This window comes from Aquarana catesbeiana, linkage group LG01, assembly GCF_042186555.1.
Source record: "Aquarana catesbeiana isolate 2022-GZ linkage group LG01, ASM4218655v1, whole genome shotgun sequence".
Classification (NCBI taxonomy): Eukaryota; Metazoa; Chordata; class Amphibia; order Anura; family Ranidae; genus Aquarana; species Aquarana catesbeiana.
The window spans coordinates 106,585,263-106,604,754 of NC_133324.1; positions in this window are offsets into that span (position 1 = coordinate 106,585,263).

Genomic DNA, 19,492 nt, shown 5'->3' on the forward strand with positions numbered 1-19,492 from the left:
AATCTCATTTAAAACTGCTTGCGGGTTTAATGTCATGTCGGGTCATGGCAATATGGATGAAAATCAGTGAGACAAACGGCATGGGTACCCCCCAGTCCATTACCAGGCCCTTTGGGTCTTGTATGGATATTAAGGGGAACCCCGCACCCAAATTAAAATAAGGAAAGGTGTGGGGCCACCAGGCCCTATATACTCTGAACAGCAGTATACAGGCGGTGCAAACAAGACAGGGACTGTAGGTTTGTTGTTAAGTAGAATCTGTTTGTAATTTTGAACATTTTTAACGTGTTTAGCTCCAGCCAAAAAATCTTTTCTAAGCTTTTTGGAAAACATAGGGAAGGGTTATCACCCCTGTGACATTTGTTTTGCTGTCTTTCCTCCTCTTCAGAAGATTTCACCTCACTTTTTTGTCCCAATGAAAAATGTTTTTTGAAAATTTGGGTTTTTTTGTGGAACAAGGATTGGAAAGCATCAGTGGAAAGGAGAAATTGTTTTCCCATATTAACTCTTACAGGAGAGAATTTCCCTTCCTAGGGGTAGATTTCATCTCACTTCCTGTTGTCTCCTTCCGTTTGCAAGTAGGTGTCGTTTGTAAGTTAGATGTTTGAAAATAGGGTCCTGCCCTATATACTCAGCAGAAATTTGGGCCTTAGGTGTTGCTGTGGCCACAACACTGTAAGCCCTCACAGGGCCCTGCTGTGAAATATTAGATCAAGAATTGTAATTACATGCCCCTGTTGAACAGGAGCTGAAAAATTAGGCCTTAGGCACTGGTGCTGGTGCCACAACACTGCAACCCCTCACAGACACTCTAGTTGGAACGCAGGAACGAGCCCTGCTGCAAATTATTGCTTCAAAAATTGTAATTACACGCCCCTGTTAGACAGGGGCAGAAAAATTGGGCCTTAGGCACTGGTGCTGGTGCCACAACACTGCAACCCCTCACAGACACTCTAGTTGGAACGCAGGAACGAGCCCTGCTGCAAAGTATTGCATCAAAAATTGTAATTACACGCCCCTGTTAGACAGGGGCAGAAAAATTGGGCCTTAGGCACTGGTGCTGGTGCCACAACACTGCAACCCCTCACAGACACTCTAGTTGGAACGCAGGAACGAGCCCTGCTGCAAAGTATTGCATCAAAAATTGTAATTACACGCCCCTGTTAGACAGGGGCAGAAAAATTGGGCCTTAGGCACTGGTGCTGGTGCCACAACACTGCAACCCCTCACAGACACTCTAGTTGGAACGCAGGAACGAGCCCTGCTGCAAAGTATTGCATCAAAAATTGTAATTACACGCCCCTGTTAGACAGGGGCAGAAAAATTGGGCCCTAGGCACTGGTGCTGGTGCCACAACACTGCAACCCCTCACAGACACTCTAGTTGGAATGCCTCCTCGAATGGTGACAGGACAGTGCATGCATCCCTGATCATGGCCCACTGGCGTGGGGAAAAAAAAACAAGCTCCCCTGACCCTGTCCTGGTGCCATAGTCGCACAGGTACTCATTGATGGCCCTCTGCTGCGTGTGCAGCCGCTGCAGCATGGCCAACGTTGAGTTCCACCTGGTGGGCATGTCACAGATTAGGCGGTTCTTGGGCAGGTTAAACTCCTTTTGGAGGTCCGTCAGCCGAGCACTGGCATTATATGACCGGCGGAAATGCACACAGACTTTCCTGGCCTGCCTCAGGACATCCTGTAAGCCCGGGTACCTGCCCAAGAACCGCTGCACCACCAAGTTAAGGACGTGAGCCAAACAGGGCACATGGGTCATTTGTCCCTGTCGGAGGGCAGAGAGGAGGTTGGTGCCATTGTCGCAAACCACCATTCCTGCCTTAAGTTGGCGTGGCGTCAACCACCTCTGAACCTGCCCCTGCAGAGCTGACAGAACCTCTGCCCCAGTGTGGCTCCTGTCCCCCAAGCACACCAGCTCAAGCACCGCATGGCATCTTTTGGCCTGCGTACTTGCGTAGCCCCTTGAACGCCTACGGAGCACCGCTGGTTCCGAGGAAGAGGCCATGGAGGAAGAAGAAGAGGAGGGGGTGGAGGAGAGAGGTGTGTCACAATCAGCATTTTGGAGGCGTGGTGGCGGAACAACCTCCAACACTACTGCACCTTGTCCTGCATCCTTCCCAGCTGCCAGCAGAGTCACCCAATGCGCCGTGAAACTTAGGTAACGTCCCTGTCCATGCCTGCTGGACCATGAGTCAGCGGTAATATGCACCTTACCGCTGACCGCCCTGTCCAGCGAGGCATGGACATTGCCTTCCACATGCCGGTAGAGAGCCGGAATCGCCTTCCGTGAGAAAAAGTGGCGTTTGGGTACCTGCCACTGAGGAACCGCACATTCCACAAACTCACGGAAGGGGGCAGAGTCTACCAACTGAAAAGGCAGCAGTTGAAGTGCTAGCAATTTTGCCAAGCTAGCATTCAACCGCTGGGCATGTGGATGGCTGGGAGCAAACTTCTTTCGGCGGTGCAGCAGCTGGGGCAGGGAAATTTGCCTGGTACAATCTGACGTCGGTGTACCAAAAGCAGATTGCCCACAAGTACTTGGCTGTGACACACCTAATTCTACACCTTCATTCCTCTCACTGCAGGTCTCAGAGAGGACTGAAGGTCTAGTGGGGTTGGAAATCTCAGCTGATGAGGAGCAAGGAGAGATCCTCTTTGTTCTTTGGTGTGGGTCTTTTAGATACGCTTGCCAACGAACTGCATGGCAGGTCAACATATGTCTGGTCAAGCATGTGGTACCCAAGCGGGAGATATTTTGGCCACGCGAGATACGCTTGAGACATATGTTGCAAATAGCAGCGGTGCGATCTGATGCACTCGTCTCAAAAAAGGCCCACACCAAAGAACTTTTTGAATAACGCGCAGAGACTGCAGCGCCCTGCACATGTGGAGCTTTGGGGTGTGATGCAGTCAATGTGCTGCCCTTAGGCTGGCCCCTGGAGGGCATCCTGCCTCGTTGGTGATGTGCTGCCGCCTCCTCCTCCTCCTCCTCCTCCTCCTCCTCCTCCTCCTCCTCTCTCCTATCAGGCACCCACGTTGAGTCAGTGACCTCATCATCCCCTCCCTCCTCATCACTGGAGCAAACCTGGCAATATGCTGCAGCAGGGGGAGCATGACTGCCAGATTGCTGTCCTTCTTGGGCACCCCCTCTGTCCGCGCTCATGTTACTGCCTTCATCGAGCTCAGTATCGTCATCAGAGCCTTCCAAACGCTGGGCATCCTCCTGGAGCATGTACCCAACACTGTGGTCAAACAGTTCGAGGGAATCCTCATGAGGACATGGTGGAGCTAGGGAAGGAGTCACTGATGACATTGAGCTGAGGGAAGAGGCCGCTGCTTTGCCAGACAAAGCACCCTGGGCATGGGTGAGAGAGGATGAGGAGGATGAGGACGGCTTGGTCATCCACTCGACCAAGTCTTCCGCATGTTGCGGCTCAACATGGCCAGCTGCCGAAAAAAAGGCCAAGCGTGTCCCATGGCCACGTGCTGATGAGGATGCACCGTCTCCACGACCAGCACTAGACACAGAGCCTGCTTGCCCTCTCTTATTGGCTTGTGACTGTCTGCCTCTCCTTCTTGGCCTTCCAGACATACTAATGGCCTGTAGCTGCACTAAGCTGGGATAGAACACCTGTAATTTTCTTCAAGTAGCATTATATACTGTAACCAGACAAGCCTGCCTGTCAGTAGGAAGATAACAGGAACGGATCTAGCTGAACACTGTGAGCAGGACGCACTGTACTAAATGTAAATAGTCTAGCTGCCTGACCGTGGTACTAATAGGATCAAATAGAACACCTGTAATTTTCTTCAGGTAGCTTTATATACTGTAACCAGACAAGCCTGCCTGTCAGTAGGAAGATAACAGGAACGGATCTAGCTGTACACTGTGAGCAGGACGCACTGTACTAAATGTAAATAGTCTAGCTGCCTGACCGTGGTACTAATAGGATCAAATAGAACACCTGTAATTTTCTTCAGGTAGCTTTATATACTGTAACCAGACAAGCCTGCCTGTCAGTAGGAAGATAACAGGAACGGATCTAGCTGAACACTGTGAGCAGGACGCACTGCACTAAATGTAAATAGTCTAGAAGATAACAGGAACGGATCTAGCTGAACACTGTGAGCAGGACGCACTGCACTAAATGTAAATAGCAGGAACGGATCTAGCTGAACACTGTGAGCAGGACGCACTGCACTAAATGTAAATAGCAGGAACGGATCTAGCTGAACACTGTGAGCAGGACGCACTGCACTAAATGTAAATAGCAGGAACGGATCTAGCTGAACACTGTGAGCAGGACGCACTGCACTAAATGTAAATTGCAGGAACGGATCTAGCTGAACACTGTGAGCAGGACGCACTGCACTAAATGTAAATAGTCTAGAAGATAACAGGAACGGATCTAGCTGAACACTGTGAGCAGGACGCACTGCACTAAATGTAAATAGCAGGAACGGATCTAGCTGAACACTGTGAGCAGGACGCACTGCATTAAATGTAAATAGTCTAGATAGAAGATAACAGGAACGGATCTAGCTAAACTGAATACAGTGTATATATATATATGCAACACCTGGGATGCATATATATACACAATACACTGTAAGTGCAGCTAACTGACTGACTGTTCTGCCTAATCTATCTAACTCAAATCAAATGACACTGTCTCTCTCTCTCTCTCTCTATCTCTCAGCACACCGGAACACACACTACACAGGGCCGCCGTGCAGGCGGCCTTATATAGTGTGGGGTGTGTACTAAATCCCCTGAGCCATAATTGGCCAAAGCCACCCTGGCTTTGGCCAATTACAGCTCTCTCTACTGACGGCGCTGTGATTGGCCAAGCATGCGGGTCATAGTGCATGCTTGGCCAATCATCAGCCAGCAATGCACTGCGATGCCGCAGTGAATTATGGGCCGTGACGCGCCACACGAATTTAGCGCGAACGGCCCATAACGTTCGCAATTCGGCGAACGATCGAACAGCCGATGTTCGAGTCGAACATGGGTTCGACTCGAACACGAAGCTCATCCCTACTCCTAAGGCAAGGCTCGCCATGCTGACTTGGTTAACTTGATGATAGGCAACTCCTATCCTCATATTGATTAGTGGTTCCAAATTAATAACAACTACTGCAGTAGGGAACAGACACAAGATACGCTCTGCATCTTTCTAAATTACTGTTCTGCTTTATTATGACGCAATTGAAGGTTTTTATGCACATGATTACGTAGGTATCACATTATTATTACAATTGTACGTTTATGGTAACAAGGGGCGTTACATAGGCAGGCTAATTCTAATCAGGACTCGAAAGAATGTAAACATTTACTGAAAACATTATTAGTGCCATATGCACAGTGAGGGCAGAGTGCAGTACATACAAAATACAATACAATTATATACAGAACTTACAAATTTCCATTGCAGGAGTAACTATTCTTAACAGCTTACCCAGACCCTCTGTAGTGGGGGGTCATGGGTCTCTGGTAAGCGGCCAGCATTTACATTGGTGATGGTGGATCAGACACTTTACTCTCAATTATCAAGATTTTTCACATCTGTATTAACACTTGGGTGATCGTCTTATCAACTTCATGGACTTTTAACACCCTATAAATTTGCACTGATGCACATTAAAATGCGCTTTTGTGTGTTCATTTAATGTATACGTTTAGTGATGAGCACTATGTATATGTTTTATATACTTTTTACGAGGTTTTGCACTTTATGATGGTTAATTGTCATCTGCATAATTTGGTTTTATTAGCGCAGTTCCATTTTCTAATTGTTTATTTCACCATTGAAGTAGCACCTTTAGGCATTCTACAAGCATAAATTACACATCTAATTTCCTGACAACCTATCATTTTTGAAGGCCCTTCATATTTCTAACACATAGCATTTACATACCAAAAATTACACTGCAAAATAAATTCTATTGAGGAAAGGGTAAAAAAAAAGTATTACCTGTGGTTTTAGTAGTGTCCACAGAGAATTGGTCCAGGCAGCAGGCAGAGATGTGCTTAGCGACAACAATAATAATTATCCAGGCAGCAGGCAGGAATATTGTCTATAGTCAGCACAAGTATATCGTCAGCACAGCCAAAGCATTTGTCCATAGAAATTGTCCAGGCAGAGACAGCCAGCACAGCCATAATATTAATGCTGGTACACCGTTACCTGCCTGCACTCATTATTGTACCACTCTCTAGCCCTTCATAAACATACTGCCTCATGCTACAGCTAATTATTTCCATAGTCCAGAGGCATGATGGCAGTAAGTCAGCAGCAGGCTGAGGGCCGCACCCAGGTAAGACCTGGGCACAGGGGCACAGGGGTAGAGGCTTCACCCACCCAAATCTCTATGAAGTCTCCGGACTCTAGACCCTAATCCGGAAATTACAAAACCCGGAGACAACAAAAAAAATTGTTTTCTCCATCCGGAAAAACATTTCCGGAGCCCCTCGCATGTGAGACCCCTGTGTACTACAGTAGAAGGGCAACAGATCAGTCCAAGCGGTAGGCAAAAGCATAGTCCATAAAGCAGGCCAGGGTCAGTTCACATGCAAGCAGTCCAAGCAGTAGGCAGAATCGTAGTTGATAAAGCAGGCCAGGGTCAGTTCACGTGCAAGCAGTCCAAGCGGTGGGCAGAAGGGTAGTTGATAAAACAGGCCAGGGTCAGTTCACAAGGAAGCAGCCCAAGCAGTAGGCAGAAGCGTAGTTGATAAAACAGGCCAGGGTCAGTTCACGTGGAAGGGAGTGGCATGGTTATTTGAGGAAACATGGTTATTGGTCAGCACAGATGATGAAAATGGGGAAATGGTTAAGAATACGGGCTAATATTTTAGGGATGTGTGATACAGTCGGAAGCATTCACCAATGCAAAGGCCGGGTTCGGAGGGACACTGGGGACAATGGTAGCTGGTATCTCTTCGAAATCCTCTTTTGCTGCATATAAGACATCTTTTTTGGCGTCTTCAGCCTGCTTCAGATGGTGGAATGTTGTCCGGGAAGTGGTACTCATGAAGTCGGATAACAGCATCAGAGCAAAGGTTTTCTGGGGGGGTCTTTGTTGGTAGATGGGGGACGTGACAACTTTGATTAATTTTAGGAAGTGGGCAGGGCTTTCCGTGGATTTGGTGTGAATTATGTAGGCATTATAAATGGCCAAATGAACTTAACTGCTACAACCCCGGAAGATTTTACTCCCTTCCTGACCAGAGCACTTTTTGCGATTCGGCACTGCGTCGCTTTAACTGACAATTGCACAGTCGTGCGATGTTGCACCCAAACAAACTTGACGTCCATTTTTTCCCACAAATAGAGCTTTCTTTTGGTGGTATTTGATCACCTCTGCAGCTTTTATTTTTTGCGCTATAAACAAAAAAAGAGCGACAATTTTGAAAAAAACGCATTCTTTTTACTTATTGCTATAATAAATATCCCCCAAAAATATATAAAAAAAACAATTTTTTTCCTCAGTTTAGGCCGATATGTATTCTTCTACATATTTTTGGTAAAAAAAAATCGCAATAAGTGTATATTGATTGGTTTGCGCAAAAGTTATAGCGTCTACAAAATAGGGGATAGTTTTATGGCATTTTTATTATACATTTTTTTTTTTTACTAGTAATGGTGGCGACCTTCAATTTTTATCAGGACTGCGACATTATTGCGGACACGTCGGACAATTTTGACACATTTTTTGGACCATTGACATTTATACAGCGATCAGTGCTATGAAAATGCATTGATTACTGCAAAAATGTCACTGGCAGTGAAGGGGTTAACACTAGGGGGCGATCAAAGGTTTAATGTGTTCCCTAATGTGTGTTCTAACTGAAGGGGGGAGTGGACAGTGCAGGGGAAGAGATAGATCGCTGTTCATACTCTGTATGAACAGACGATCTGTCACTTCTCCCCTCAGAGAACCAGAAACTGTGTGATCGCCACTGCCAGGCACTCGCATTGGCTCTGTGGGCGAGCAGGGGGCGCACGCCCCCTAGTAGCGGAATATGTTACCGATGTAACATGACGGAGATTCGCGCAGCCGAGCCATGTTGCCGCAGTACAACTGCGGCGGCTGGTCGGCAAGCAGTTATATAGATTGCTACTTTCTTGTACCAGAAACGGGACCTCCTTATTGACAAATAGGGCTGAAGCATTTGGTCATTGAAATCCTTCCCCCCCCCCCATGTAGAGATTGTAATCTTGTACACATGTTGGCTTTTCAATGGGACCAAATCTTCTCTGAACATCAATTGTAGTGTCATCATGGATGGTGGACATCGTGTACACATTCCTGGTATCCTTCCTTCTTAAGGCCAGCACTTCGTTGCATCTCAAAGTTGCTCTTTCCTCCCTTGGCAGTTTTTTATTCACTATGGCTTGTGGGAAGCCCTTCCTATTCTTTCTGGAGGTTCCGCAGGCCGGGGTTTCTGTGAGGTATAGGTGTTTGAAATGAGTCAGGCTGGTGTAGAAGTTATCCAGGAATATGTGGTAACCTTTCTTGAACAGTGAGTATGCCAGGTCCCATACAATTTTACCAGTTGTGCCCATGTAGGCCGGGCACTCATGGGGCTGGAGCTAGGAATCTCTTCATTCTTATATGCGGAACGCATACAGATATCCCGTGACTCTCTCGCAAAGCTTATAAAATTTCATTCTGTATTTGGCCCTTTTGCTAGGAATGTATTGCTTTATTCCTTGCCAGCCTGAAAAGGGTACCAGGGACTCATCTACACATATATGCTGATCAGGGACATAGAGTTCTGTAAATCGTTTGAAAAATAAATTTATGAGTGGGTATTTTTTATAACTTATCGTAATTTGGATGATCGCGGGGAGGGCACTGGGTGTTGTCGCTGAAGTTAAGGAAGCGCATAATCATCTCATAACGGGACCTGGGCATTATGGCAGAATAAATGGGCATGTGGTGGATGGGGTTGGTGGACCAATAGGCATGTCCTTCATTTTTTTTTGTAAGCCCCATGATTATAATGAGGCCCATTAAAACTTTGAACTCCTCCAGAGTCAAATCCTTCCACTCAAACGGAGGGGCGTATGATGATTGGGGGTTGTTGGCAATATGCTGCTGGGCATATATGATATGGTCCACGATGACCGAAACAATCGATTTCTGTAAAATTTGGGGTATTGGCCTGCACATCTGGCTGTGCAGTGAAAGGGGGAATTCTTGCTGATCCTGAGTCGGAAGGCAGCCATGTTGGGTTGGCAAGACCAGCTGGAAAATGTGTAGCGGCCCTGGCTCTTGGGGGACGTGGCACTCCAGTGCTGGTAGTTTTGATTTTGAAGGGGGATTTGAAGTTCCTATGCTGACATTTGGGCGTGATGCTGTGGCAGCGCTGTTACTGGGCCTGGGCATTTCTTGTGGTCTTTCGCTGGCAGCAGCGCTGGTAGTGGGCCTTTGGTTTTGGGGTCTATCTCTAATGGCATCTCTGGTACTGGGACTTTGTTCTTGGGGTCTATCGCTGGCGGCAGCGCTGGTACTGGGCCTGGGAATTTGATCCTAGGGTTTATTGTTGGTGGCTGCCTGGTTTCCAGAACACCGTGCCCTTTTAGGAGGGATCCATTCTTCCTCTGATTCATTTGCCGATCCACTACTATCGATCGGTTCAGATGCTGAATTTGATTCAGAATCAGAATTGGCATTTGAATCTGATGAGAACTCCCTGCTGCTCTCATCAGTCATGGAGAGGATCTGAGATAATAAAAGTATACACTGCGCTAAATTCAAAAAATATATGGTGCAGAGCAGCTACATACAAGGTGACAACAACCAAAAAAACATGTGAAAATAAAATGTAGCGCATAAATTGTGCAAAAAGTCTTCAATCAAGAAAATGACTGAAAAACAAATGTCCATAAATGGTAAACACGGCAATAATGAAACTTATAAGTCTCTCAATAAAGGTAAATAAAGTCCAGTGAGTGAGTAAAAAACAAATATACATGGGATGTCCCACTGGAAATGGTATGTGGATGTGAAACGGCAAGTGTTCCAACACAGGTAAATCATCAGATCATCCCAAAGCTATATCTCACAACTGCATGTAACTTGGTAAAAATGGTGTGTAAGAAACTCTTACCAGATACATTGGACTCCCTTGTCAGCGACAGGGAGTCACACGAGCGGGTTGCCTCTCAGGGCCTGAAAGCGGACATCACAGCTCTGCGAACCTTCTGGGTCAAACTCTGTATGGATCTCCCGGGGCCGCCAGGTGGGTCCTCCCAAAGGATGGTCAAGGTGCGAGTCAGAGGGAACAGTGCGTCACGTAAAAAGCTGAAGTGAAGGATGGTTTGATCTCTCAGTTGATATGTGGAGAAAAAATAAACAGGCTCCACATAGCGTGGATGAGCAAAGTGGGATTTTTATTGCTAAAAAGGCCAGGTAACAATAAAATGTGATCACAGGGTATAAAAACAAAGATGGGCAACAAGAAGGATGCTGAAAGCGCCCGACGTGTTTCGATCAATGGATCGTCTACTGGGGCATACAGCATCCCCTCCAAGTTGCCTTATATTTATGAGAAAAACATTCAAAAAAGCAAATTGTATGTGCTGTCAAACAGCCTTCCCCATTGGATGAGTGGTGTCACCTGATTGCACCTGGCTAAACCTAGCAGGTGTGAAACATCATTAATTTGCATTCGTGGTATGTGATTAACCTGTTAAAAGTCACCAAACAGACCTCACATTAAACAGCAATTGAATAGTACAACACCGGTCAATTCAAACATTTAATACTGAAAAAGAAATGAAAAACTGAACCTTCTAGCACAGTACTCCCATTGCTGACACTTCTGTGTCTGTTTAAAACTACAGGGGAGTCAGTGCCAATCAGGGACCGCGTCTCTGGGGGCGGGCGGAGCCGACAGCCAATAGCTGCAGAGACAGGAAGTCTCCGTCAGCGCCACCCGACCTCCACGAGACAGACACAGGGAAGTGACGTCAGAGCGCAAAGCTCGCTCGACGTCCGTCCCCTGTCACGTGATACCTCTCTCAGATTGTCGAAGAGAGAAGGAGGGAGGAGAGACGTGCGTCAGACCGGACGTTCCTGACGCCGGTTCCCACGTTCCTCCCCCGTGTCCCCGGAAATAACATTGAGTACAGGTGATGACCAGAAATCCCACCCGGATGGTGGGAAACTGGTAAACATCACCTGTGAAGTGGGGGATGAGTGACACCACCTAATATGGGGCAGTGCATGAAGGAGGGGGCCGTGCAGCGAAGAGGCATGCCTCAAATGGGACGGTGCACAGCTCCCTCTTAACAATTAAAACACAAGGGACCAAAGGACCACCATTGAGTAAATCAAATATCAATGATGGCGAGAGACCCCAAAATAAATTAGAAATCCCTTCCGGTCAGAACAATAAACGTGATGGGGTGATTTGAATTGAGAAATAATACAATGTTTTCAAAAACATACAATAAAGTAAATTCATAAATATTGCAGCTACCCAGCATGTGCCATCCACAAAATATGGACAATGCACATGCCAGTGTGAAAACCCCAGAAATAAGGGAGGTATAACTCTTTCTTCACCACCCATTCTATTCAATCTAAACAGATTAAAGGTATTATCAAAAAACACTGGGGAATATTACAGAACGACAGACTACTTGGTCCTGTTTTACCTAAACAGGCCTCAGTAGTGTTCAGAGGCGCTAGGTCCATTCAGGGACAGATCGCCCCAAACATAATAGACCCCCCTAAGAAGGTGTCGTTCTTTCAGGAGTGCAAAGGTTACTACCCCTGTCGTAAGTGTCGAGTTTGCCTTCACAACACTGGGGGAAGACGCAAGAGCGTCACGTTTAAGTCTACTTCCCGTATTTACTTCCCTACTGGAAGTCCACTTCCCATATTTACTCCATGAAGCATTTCACCACGTGCTCCTCACAATACATCGTATACCTGATAACTTGTCCCTGCCATAAGCAATATGTGGGTCGCACGATCAGAACTTTTTCTGTTCGTGTCAACGAACACGTGGCTGCAATTAAAAAAGGTAGGGACAAGCATACTGTGCCACGTCACTACTTGGAACACCACGATAAGGACCCCACAAGAACCTTGTTCCAAGTTATTGATAGGTTCATTCCGCACTGGAGGGGTGAGTCACGTCTGCGTGGGGTTTCACGCCTCGAGACGTACTGGATCCACGAGTTGAGGTCCTTCTTCCCCTTTGGGTTGAACGTGGAGTGGGACCTCAACTCGTTCATCAACTCATCTTAGCATTAGTTTTATTGCACCCACTTGGTTCCTTAATCGCAACATTATATGCACTTTTATGATGCCCTCTTTAAACTTTCTTTCCCTATACATTCTCATTACACACCTTTAGTCTTTATATATTTCTAGTCTTCCCCGTGTGGGCGCATTTCTGGGGGGGTGCGCTCACATTAGGTTTCTAGGGTGAGTTATACCTCCCTTATTTCTGGGGTTTTCACACTGGCATGTGCATTGTCCACATTTTGTGGATGGCACATGTTGGGTAGCTGCAATATTTATGAATTTACTTTATTGTATGTTTTTGGAAACATTGTATTATTTCTCAATTCAAATCACCCCATCACGTTTATTGTTCTGACCGGAAGGGATTTCTAATTTATTTTGGGGTCTCTCGCCATCATTGATATTTGATTTACTCAATGGTGGTCCTTTGGTCCCTTGTGTTTTAATTGTTAAGAGGGAGCTGTGCACCGTCCCGTTTTGAGGCATGCCTCTTCGCTGCACGGCCCCCTCCTTCATGCACTGCCCCATATTAGGTGGTGTCACTCATCCCCCACTTCACAGGTGATGTTTACCAGTTTCCCACCATCCGGGTGGGATTTCTGGTCATCACCTGTACTCAATGTTATTTTCGGGGACACGGGGGAGGAACGTGGGAACCGGCGTCAGGAACGTCCGGTCTGACGCACGTCTCTCCTCCCTCCTTCTCTCTTCGACAATCTGAGAGAGGTATCACGTGACAGGGGACGGACGTCGAGCGAGCTTTGCGCTCTGACGTCACTTCCCTGTGTCTGTCTCGTGGAGGTCGGGCGGCGCAGACGGAGACTTCCTGTCTCTGCAGCTATTGGCTGTCGGCTCCGCCCGCCCCCAGAGACGCGGTCCCTGATTGGCACTGACTCCCCTGTAGTTTTAAACAGACACAGAAGTGTCAGCAATGGGAGTACTGTGCTAGAAGGTTCAGTTTTTCATTTCTTTTTCAGTATTAAATGTTTGAATTGACCGGTGTTGTACTATTCAATTGCTGTTTAATGTGAGGTCTGTTTGGTGACTTTTAACAGGTTAATCACATACCACGAATGCAAATTAATGATGTTTCACACCTGCTAGGTTTAGCCAGGTGCGATCAGGTGACCCCACTCATCCAATGGGGAAGGCTGTTTGACAGCACATACAATTTGCTTTTTTGAATGTTTTTCTCATAAATATAAGGCAACTTTGAGGGGATGCTGTATGCCCCAGTAGACGATCCATTGATCGAAACGCGTCGGTCGCTTTCAGCATCCTTCTTGTTGCCCATCTTTGTTTTTATACCCTGTGATCACATTTTATTGTTACCTGGCCTTTTTAGCAATAAAAATCCCACTTTGCTCATCTACGCTATGTGGAGCCTGTTTATTTTTTCTCCACATATCAACTGAGAGATCAAACCAGCCTTCACTTCAGCTTTTTACGTGACGCACTGTTCCCTCTGACTCGCACCTTGGCCATCCTTTGGGAGGACCCACCTGGCGGCCCCAGGAGATCCATACAGAGTTTGACCCAGAAGGTTTGCAGAGCTGTGATGTCCGCTTTCAGGCCCTGAGAGGCAACCCGCTCGAGTGACTCCCCGTCGCTGACAAGGGAGTCCAATGTATCTGGTAAGAGTTTCTTACACACCATCTTTACCAAGTTACATGCAGTTGTGAGATATAGCTTTGGGATGATCTGATGATTTACCTGTGTTGGAACACTTGCCGTTTCACATCCACATACCATTTCCAGTGGGACATCCCATGTATATTTGTTTTTTACTCACTCACTGGACTTTATTTACCTTTATTGAGAGACTTATAAGTTTCATTATTGCCGTGTTTACCATTTATGGACATTTGTTTTTCAGTCATTTTCTTGATTGAAGACTTTTTGCACAATTTATGCGCTACATTTTATTTTCACATGGAGAGGATCTGGAATGCCTCCTCACTGGTATATACTCTTTTGGACATTTTTCTGATGGGCTTTGCGACGGGTGGCAGGTGATGGTCACTAATGGGCTGTGTGACGAATGGAAGGTGACGTTCACTGATAGTTGATGGGTGACAGGTGTCGGTCACTGATGGGCGACAGGTGACGGTCACTGATGGGTGACAGGTGACGGGTGATGGTCACTGATGGGTGACAAGTGACGGGTGACGGTCACTGATGGCAGTCTCTGATGGTGACCGATGCACTTTATGGAACTGAAAGGTGACAGATGAGGGTCACGGATGGGTTACTGATGACGGTCACTGGCGATTGTCACTTATGGTTGACAGGTGCACCACTGATTGCAGTATCTGATGTGACAGGTGCACTTTATGGGCCCTGATGGGTGACAGGTGCACTTTTATAAGCACAGATGGGCACTTATGTGGTGACTGTTGGGTGACAGCTGCAATTGGGGGGGGCAATGTGACAGGTTCTCTTTACGGTGTGGTGTTGGTGCAGACACTGACACTACAAAAATTCAGTAACTCACTGCTCCTGGCTCTTCTCTCCTCACACTAGAAACGGTGTGTGAGGAGAGAAGAGCTGGTAACAGTTAGTAAAGGCTCTGTGTTTACATTAAGTGATCAGCTGTGAATGGATCACAGCCGATCACGTGGTAAACAGCCAGCCATTGGCTGTTTATCCTTGTCGATGACGAGTAGTGCTCCTGGGAACATGCCACCACCGATATGATCACACGCAGGCGCGGTCTTAGGAAGGAATCACCATTTGTGATCAGCTGTGACGTAATCACGGCTGATCGCGTGGTAAACAGCCATGCCCAGTGTAGGGCTGCGCACCCGTGATTGTGCGCATGCTCTGTTTGAATGGGACGCCGTCATATGACGTCGGCCCAGAACAAGAGCCACACCGCCCCGCCGTCATATGATGGTGGGCGGGTGGTAACAGGTTTAATACATTTGTTCTTTTGATATATTTATACCAACTATGCAAATACAACCTCTTATACCTTTTCTTTCCCTGTGCTGTAAAGTGGAATTTGACCCAAAGAGTTAACTGTTTCCCAACACAGATTCATTTAGGGCATGAACGAACAGTTCGGACCGACCATGAGTTCAGTCCGAACATTGGCTGCTCGGAAGTTCTATGAACAACCAAATTAAAAGGGCGTTCGACTGTTTGTTTGGCTCGCCAAACGACCACAATGCACTGCACTGCTGAACAGTTCATTGAAAGCCCTGTCAGAGCCATGATTGGACGCTGTCATGATGACTGTATCCAATCATGGCTCATTGCTCCTTATCACGCCCCACACTATAAAAGTATTTTTTCTATAGTGGCCATTTGTAGTGTGATAGCGGCGTGGAGAGAGATAGAACAGGGCTCTATAAGACAGTGTGCTATAGTGTGCTATTCTGATTCTATTGTCAGTAGAATATCAGTTTAGTGTGCATCTGGGGATAGTTCAGTGAGAGTGTAGTGCGACCATTCATCCTTACATTAGTGTTGTAGGGATAGTTCAGTGATTGTGAGTGTAATGCGACCACCATTAATCTTTACATTAGTGTCAATGTGGGGATAGTTCAGTGAGTGTAGTGCGATCATTCATCATTATATTAATATCAATGTAGAGATAGTTCAGTCATTAAGAGTGTTGTGCGACCACCATTCATCTTACATTAGTGTCAATGTATGGATAGTTCAGTCAGTGTGAGTGTAGTGACCATTTAACACAGTTTTCTTTCTGTGCATTACTGCAAGTTTAACCCTGTATATTTCATTGCCTTACTGCAAGTGTAACGCCATATATTTCTGTGCATTACTGCAAGTTTAACACCATATATTTCATAGTTACATAGTTAATCAGGTTGAAAAAAGACACAAGTCCATCTAGTTCAACCATAAAAAAAAAAAAAATATAATACAATTCCATATACCCAATCCTATACCCACAGTTGATCCAGAGGAAGGCGAAAACCCCCCCCAGAAAAGCAGGATCCAATTTGTTACAGCAGGGGGAAAAATTCCTTCCTGATCCCAGAGAGGCAATCGGATTTTCCCTGGATCAACCTTACCTAAAAATGTTAGTACCAAGTTATATTTATGTACATTTAGGAAAGAATCCAGGCTTTTAAAACAATCTACTGAGCTGGCCAGAACCACCAACTTTGCCAACTTTGCCTAATGTAGTTATTGAGAAGCTGGAGTGCCCAATTACAATTGAGGAGGTAAACAAAGCAATAGAAAATCTGCCATTGGGGAAGAGTCCGGGACCAGATGGCCTAACAAACGCATATTACAAAAAATTCAATACAATTCTGGCATCCCCTCTATGTAGCTATTAAAATAAAATCATGGCATTAAATCCTCTATCTACAGAAGCGCTATTATTGTGACAGTGCTTCCGAAACCTGGGAAAGACCTGAATTATTGCGCTAATTACAGACCGATCTCACTCCCTAACTCAGATATTAAATTATTAGCAAAGATCTTAGCCCTCTGATTACAGGACCATATAGTCCAATTAGTCCATTATGATCAGACGGGATTTATGAGAGGAGGCGAAAGAAGAGATAACACTATTCAGGCCCTCCATATCCTCCATTGGATAGAAAAAGGACTTGATAAAATTCCGAGGATAGCTCTGTCAATGGATGCAGAAAAAGCAATTGACAGAGTGAACTAGGGGTTTATGGGGGGCGTGGCCGAGACATGGAACAAAGCAGACGTGTGTGAGCTGAGCTCCGTCTGACCTGCTCCACACATCGCTCTCTGCAGCAGCACAAAGTGACCCAGACGCCGGCTCTGTGAGATGCCGACACGGAGGAAGCAATCCCCGCAGCCCCGGAGAACCCCACGGCTTCGTTCCAGCTCTCTTGAAGCCTTTTTTTGCGGAGGAAGACGGCCGGGAGCAGAATCCAAGATGGCGCCGGGTGAGTCTTCACAGGCCGCACACGAGGCATCCCCAGCCATGTCACCGCGCCATCCACCGGCATCCCCCTCTCTCCCATCCTCTCCGGACTCAAGAGGGAGCCCATTCAGTAGCCCGGGTAGGAGGGATGCAGGGAAGAACCACGACCATACGCCGCTGCACGCTTCCCCGGCGCACTCTGCTGCCTCTCCCTCCCCCAGCTCTGCACTCTCCCAACACATAGCCCCAGGACTCAGAGGCCCTCACATAGCCCAAGATGATGGTGACCTCAGGTCCCATATCCTTGCCCTCCCTACCTGGGCAGACCTTGAAGGATTCATGGCCCGCATGGAGAAGGCCTTTAGGAAGGACATTGAGGATTTACAAGCTGACACTGCCCACATAGGAGGTAGGGTGGAGGCCCTAGAGGCGACAGTGGAGGACATTAGCCCTTCCCTACAGGCTCTGCAAGCACACAGTAAAATGTAGGATCAAAGGATTGACTCTTTGCTCGATCAACTTGATGATGTGGAGAATAGAAGTCGCAGGGTCAATATTTGCATTAGAGGCCTGCCAGAAGCCACAGGCCCTAGGGACATAATCCCCTCACTTCAGGGCTTGTTCACCCAGATCCTGGGAAGAGAAGCTCCTGACCACATAGAGATCGATTGTGCGCACAGGGCCCTTAGACCTCCCTCAGAGGACCCTGATAAACCCTGGGACATTATCTGCAAACTGCATAAATATACGGTGAAGGGGCGCATCATGTTTCATGTTAGAGGTATGCGCCATGTGGATTTTGATGGAGCACAAGTGTCCTTATTTCCGGACTTATCCAGACGCACGCTGATGCAGCGCAGGGCCTTGAAGCCTCTGTTGGCAGTCCTGCAGGAAGCACACTTGGTATACCGCTGGGGATTCCCCTTTAGCCTTTCCGTCACAAAAGATGGCCAACAAGTCACTTTGCGGAACAAGTCAGATTTACCTCATTTCCTCTCACGCCTTGGTCTCCCTCCTGTGGACATACCTGACTGGCGTATTTCTTTTGAAGTTCCAGTACCAGCCCGTCCGGAACCCTGGCGGCAAGCCCGCCGCAGACGACGCAACAAACCCCGGAATGGACAAGCTGCTGCAACGGAGCAAAGTCCTCCATCTTCCCCAGTTGTACGTTGAGGTGGGGGGATGACTTCGGAGGCTTCAACTTTTTACCTACAGGACTAGTATTATGTCCGTGTTTTGGTTCTAAAATTCTGCGAGTTCAACTTTGCTGTTGCAGATAATTTACATATGCATCTGACTTTCAGATGTGCTCACATAGAGGAGCGGGTCCCCTCAGTTGGGGCTCCTGTTTGGTGACTCTCCACTATCCCCCCATAGGTGAACTCCTGAGAGTTACACTCCTTGTAGAAGGTCGTGCACGACGCAGTGATCGGCCGCATTTTGTGGTGCCATTAGGCCGGCGAGCGATCTCGGCACCGCTGCACCTAGAGGTTACTAAATACCCACAGGGTATTATGTTTTTTGTTTTTCTGTTGCTCTTAATTTTTCTCCCAATGCTTCCCCCCCCCCCTTTTTTTATTGTTTTTCTCCCTAATGTTTCATGATGATGTCTATGGGATGGTTGTCTATCTATTGCATGGGTTATACTCATTTGTTTCTCTTATCAGCACTTTAGATTTGTCGGGTCGTATGCCGTGGTTCTCTCCTCATCCTCTTTATGCCTTCTGGGTGATCCTATCGGTAACCAGCAATGGCTGATCTGAAAATTGTGTCATACAACGTCCGGGGCCTGAGTTCTCCATCCAAACGCAGTAAGTTGTGGCTTGAGACAAAGAGATCTGGTGCACATATTTTATTATTACAGGAAACTCATTTCAGAGCTGACTCAGTCCCTCGCCTCCCCACACACATATACAATCAATGGTTCCTCAGCAATTCACCCAAATCTAAATCAGGTGGGGTCGCGGTGGCGATCCATAAAAATTGCTATTTCATCACCACAGACCACCGCGCTGATCCTGAAGGCAGATTTGTTTTTCTGAAAGGCACTATGTACAATCAGAAATTTACAATTGTGGCGCTGTACGCTCCTAACTCTAGGCAGTTGGATTTTTTGGATAGGGTTCTGGATTCCCTTTCCGAATTTCGCGAGGGGCGTCTCATTGTGGGAGGGGACTTTAATGTGAGCCCCGACCCGCAGTTAGACACCTCTTCAGGCCACTCTACTCACTCATTTGCGTTTCTTAAGCGTTTCTGTAAAACCTTACACGCTAGTCATCTGATCGACTGCTGGAGAGTGACACATCCTACTGTAAAGGATTTCAGCTACTAT